The sequence below is a fragment of the Quercus suber genome, unplaced genomic scaffold, assembly GCF_002906115.3.
Source record: "Quercus suber isolate HL8 unplaced genomic scaffold, Cork oak 2.0 scaffold_909, whole genome shotgun sequence".
Classification (NCBI taxonomy): Eukaryota; Viridiplantae; Streptophyta; class Magnoliopsida; order Fagales; family Fagaceae; genus Quercus; species Quercus suber.
Genome location: NW_027070333.1, coordinates 128615 through 133524, shown reverse-complemented (window position 1 = coordinate 133524; position 4910 = coordinate 128615). Strand labels below are relative to the sequence as shown.

The following is a 4910-nucleotide window of genomic DNA, read 5'->3' as shown; positions in this document are numbered from 1 at the left end:
CTGGTTGCTATCACTCTCACCTCACTCTCCCTTTTTCTCATTTGATCAAATCATCAAACCACGAAGGCCAATCAAATCATCACCTAATCAAATCATCTCTCACCACCACCCTAATCTCTCACTGATTGCCTGATCAAATCATCAGACTGGCAAATCATCACCATTAAACCTTCACTGATCTCTCGCCGATCACCACGCAGCCTCTTGTTGTTTTGATTTCTTGTCCTTTGTTTCTGGTAGAGGGGCTGATCTCGCCACTATCTTTTTTCTTTGTTTGATGGCTTTGATTAGTGGGTTTTGATGATTTTGATCAATGGGTTTTGATGATTTTGATTAGTGGTTTTGGGATTTTGATGGGTGGGTTGATGATGGAGGTTGGCTTGATGATAGTGGTAGTGTGGGTTGATGATGGAGGCTAAGTTGATGATCGCTGCTGCTCTGATCGTTGATGGTTGCTGGGTATTGAGTCAAGAATGAATATTTTATTGAACAAATGTGTTATTTTATTGAACAAATGTGTAGAATGGACAAACTGATGTGGGTGTTTATAAAAGTGGGTGTGTAAAATAGGAAAAAAAAAACATGTTTTTTCTTGCCAAATGGATAGAAATTATGCATCTACTGATGTAGATGCTCTAAAAGAGAAAGCAAAATAAAAATGTGACCCCAATGCCTTATCCTAGAATTAAAATACACTAAAACCTAATTTATCTTCCTTCTATGTTCTGTTCTTTGATTCACCTATTATTTTTTATCTGCCACACTTAAATTACTCGACAGTTATAAAAATTTATACGATACGCACACACCTCATCTTCCCGTTCACTCCTTAACTGAAGAGCTCTCAATAATATCTTTGATAATATCTAATCTAAGCATGAAGCTCAGCCCCAAAGGCCAGGCCAGGCCTTACATTGGGGGAAGTTGTCAAACATTTGAAGTAGCCCATCAGTATCACACCATCTCATGCCCATGCCTAATTGTGCGACCTCCAACTTTACTTGCCATGTGTATGGGTCTTGGTCTTGGTCTTGTTGGATGAAGTGCACCAATATTAACACCCTTCCCTTCCCTTCCCTTGGAGCCTTATTTAAGGGCATGTATAAATCATATATATATCCTAAAGTTCATCCTACATATTGTAGCTGCCCCAGTGAATAGAGAATATGTTATAATTTACTCAGTCCACAAAATTTTCAATTATTGTTACATTTGACCTCTAAAGTTTATATTAAAATGAAACTTTTAGGCTTTGTCCAAATTTTCTATTTTTAGGACAAACCCCCTTGTGGTTTGACATAATTACAATTTAATCCCACAAACTTTTTCAATTGTTAGATATTGACTCTTTAAGGTGGTATGGACGAAAATGAAATCATGAGAAGTATTTTGAGTGGAACCCTAAACAATTTCATTTTAGTTCAAACCTTAAAAAATTAAATTTAGAAATTGAAAGTTTGTTTGTGGACTAAATTGCAATTGTGCCGAATCACCAGGACGTGTAATACCCCTTTTCCTAGTAGATAAAATTATTCACATATATGGAATAGTTTAACGGTAAGCACTATTACCAAAATTTGAAGAAAATTAAATACTACTCCGATTAAAACTGGCATTGAATCGGAAAGCCATGCCCTTTGTCATGCACAAGCAATGTGCATGATCCTGTACTTTCATCGGGTTTTGCCACCTCACTTCTTAATGTTGTATACAGTCTTATGTAAACTCAAGCTCCTGTTTTGTAAATCTTCTTTTCATTTTAATATAAAGCCATTTTCAGACCACAAAAGAAAAAGGGGGTTTATGCAAAGCTTTGAGTTTTAAACCATCTCCCAGATGGAAAGCCACGCATCATACAATTAAATATATAAATGCGGCACTTCAGCTCACTACTCTCTATAGATTGTTTCTCAAATGCACGTTGATAAATTTCCTTCACAAATGTGGATAGTTAAATAAGCCCCACACAAATTATTAAAAAAAAAAAAAAAAAAAACTCCTCAATCTTTCTTAATTTACCGGTCTTTCTAGCCAACTGGTATGTCTCATCCTTTCCAAGGACAAGATCCACATCTAAACTTGTTACTGCAAATTTTTATTTGGTTATTAATGAATTGTAAAAGAGTTTCTAAGGAAGTCCTAACACATTTCTGCTAGAAATACGATATTTTATTGGTTTACAACAAGAAGAAAACACAGGTAAACAAAACTATAATTTTAGTGGATACAAAAGCAAACTGAACTTCAAGGACTTCAAACAGGTAACCAAACCATTTATTGTATGTATCAGCTCACCATCCGTTATTATTAACACTAGTCGCTAACCCGTGCGATGCACGGGATAGTTTAACAAAATTAAATTGTGGTGCATCAATAGAGCAAAATGGTAGAAGAATTAAGAATATTTGTTGAAAGCTTCCTCTAATATACAAATGCTAATAAGCAAATATATTAGAAAAGAGTACATGGTACTTGTATTTTGTATGAGGACAATAAAAATATAAAAGCTGAAGGGAAAAATATCAAGAGAATACAATTTAACTGAAGAGCGATAGAAGTAACTCATACTAAACATTAATTATCAAACAATTCTTGTATGTAAATATCTTACATATTATAACAATGATAGTAGTTTAAATCAACCACATATAAGTGGAAAGTCTTGTGCCGCTAAATTTGAAGCTCATAAACATGAACAATCTCCATATCATTAGGTTTTATATGGATTGGGGCATTCAAGGTTTTGGCAATATCAATGCAACATTGTGAAGAACTCCCCGCACTTGAATTGTGCTCCATAAGCCTATTAAAAATTACCTCTTGACGTTGTTGGTTGTATTGCATCGGTTTGGGGATTTCAAATTTCAACCTTCAACAAAATAAGAAAAAATAACATCTATCTGAATATAAAATTGAGTCAAAACAAATATAATATAAGCCATGAAGTTAGGAAGAATAAAATTGATATTTTATTGGTTTACAACAAGAAGAAAACACAGGTAAACAAAACTATAATTTTAGTGGATACAAAAGCAAACTGAACTTCAAGGACTTCAAACAGGTAACCAAACCATTTATTGTATGTATCAGCTCACCATCCGTTATTATTAACATTATTCCACTGTGTTCCATAAGGTGACAACCTTCATGGCAACACCTTCATACAAATATGCTTCAAAAAGCTCTATCTTGAAGCTTGATCATGAAACACTTTATGCTGCAATTTTGAGATTGGAAGCATAATTTTAATAGAAAATAAAGTTTCAGTTCAACAGGAATGACAATGTCAATCAAATTCAGATATTTTTCCTTTTTAATAACCAGCACTATTATGCAAAAGACCAATTGAAACAATATATGTTAGCCTTCTATTATGCAACGCACACAGATATACATATATATATATATATACATACATATATATAGTGTCTGTTGTTGTTGTTGTTCTTGTTCTTGTTCTTGTGGTCTTAGTTACAAACGGTGTATCTTTTGATGATATTACATCACTTAATAACTTTTAATTAGGATAAAATTTTTTTCTTTCAAGTCTATCATTGTATTACATGTCCTCCATATGCTTATTATCATGCATGCTAAATTTCATATTAATCTAATATCATTTACTATACACTAAAACATTTATTTACCATAATTTTGACCATGTTTTAGATGAGGTAGTTCTTAATTTCCAATCATCTCAATATTGAGCAAGCTTCACGGGCATTTGGAGGTCACATAATCCAACATTTGAACCTAACTCACATATATATATAACCAACATTCTAGACACAGCTAATGGATAAGAAAGGGCTAGTAATTTCTGATTTCAACAATGTTTGGCTGTACCTCCTCAACCCATTGGTTTAACTAGCACTTGTCAGAGGAGTATCAGGCTGCTTTTCTGGCATGGCATCTTGAAAAGCTGGTATCTCATTGTATGCCTCATTCAACCTGGATAAGACAGGGAATTGAGTCTGCATGGAAAAAAAAAAATTTGTCAGCAGATACAGATACAGAAATGAACTTTAAAACACAACCTAATTTCAAGATTTCTGAATAAAGGTGTGGATGAAAAAATTGAAACATCTCAAACCAGAAGCAAGATTTACACTAGCAGAATTAGACTATACAGATTTTTCCTACTACTGTAATCCCACAAACCTTTTTTGATACATCAATAGTTAGGGGTGGGGGGATTTGAATCATGGTTGGAAACACCAGATGGTGCCAATTGAGCTACAAAGCTTTTGAAAACTGTAATTCCACAAACTGTTGAGGGCCAAGGTGAAAAAAGAATTTGGTGTTAAAGCAAATTGAAGATAAAATTAGTATATAGAATGAAAAAAATTACATTACATTTAAATTAAATACATTCGTCTACAAATGGTACTGGCACAATAATTATAAAGCAAGCACTACCATGTCCATCTTGAACGTTTTAATTGCTGAATGAATCTGAGGCACTAGAAACAAATCTGCCTGCAAGCCTGCAAATAATTGTCAATGCGTCGCATTACATTTTGAAAAAAAAAAAAAAAAAAAAAAAAAAAAAAAAAAACCTTAATTCATGAATTAATTCCATGCAAACTATTCTTCGAGCATTTTAGGAAGTGAAATTCTACTGTGCCATGCAATGTGCAACTAAGACATGTTGAGTATACGACTGACTTTAGTACAATTATATAAATTCATATACTTATGTCAAAACCTAATGCTTAGAATTGAGTTTAGTGCCTTCATGTCTCATAATCCATGGTTTGGGTTTGGGAGAAGAACCATGTTCCGATTGCAGTCTTATCGACTGAGGAGTGTGTTCAAATATTTTATACTGTGTTCTGTTGGCAGTTGATCTCAATACTTATGGTTTGNGAGTGTCCAATTCAAAGAGAAGATTTAGTATTTAACAAATC

General features: G+C 33.5%; 1 long non-coding RNA gene across 1 annotated transcript; it reads right to left on the bottom strand.

The window, feature by feature from the left end:
- Window positions 1-3000: 3000 nt before the first annotated feature.
- Window positions 3001-4510, bottom strand: LOC136065268 (uncharacterized). The gene is made up of 3 exons (XR_010626898.1): window positions 4420-4510; window positions 3847-3974; window positions 3001-3217 (listed from the first exon to the last, which is right to left on the bottom strand). It is a non-coding gene; the product is annotated as an uncharacterized LOC136065268 (long non-coding RNA).
- Between the last annotated feature and the right edge of the window lie 400 nt (window positions 4511-4910).